We start from the raw sequence: 460 nt of genomic DNA on the forward strand, positions 1-460 counted from the left end.
TATATATATATATATATATATATATATATATATATATATATATATATATATATATATATATATATATATATATATATATATATATATATATATATATATATATATATATATATATATATATATTATATATATATATATATATATATATATATATATATATATATATATATATATATATATATATATATATATATATATATATATATATATATATATATATATATATATATGTACACACACACACACACTTATACACACAAACACACACATGCATATACATATTCACACTCGTACACACACACACGCACACACACACACACACACATACACACACACACACACACACACACACACACACACATACACACACACACACACACACACACACACACACACACACACACACACACACACACACACACATATATATATATATATATATATATATATATATATATAT

Source organism: Penaeus vannamei, chromosome 32, assembly GCF_042767895.1.
Source record: "Penaeus vannamei isolate JL-2024 chromosome 32, ASM4276789v1, whole genome shotgun sequence".
NCBI classification, from domain to species: Eukaryota; Metazoa; Arthropoda; class Malacostraca; order Decapoda; family Penaeidae; genus Penaeus; species Penaeus vannamei.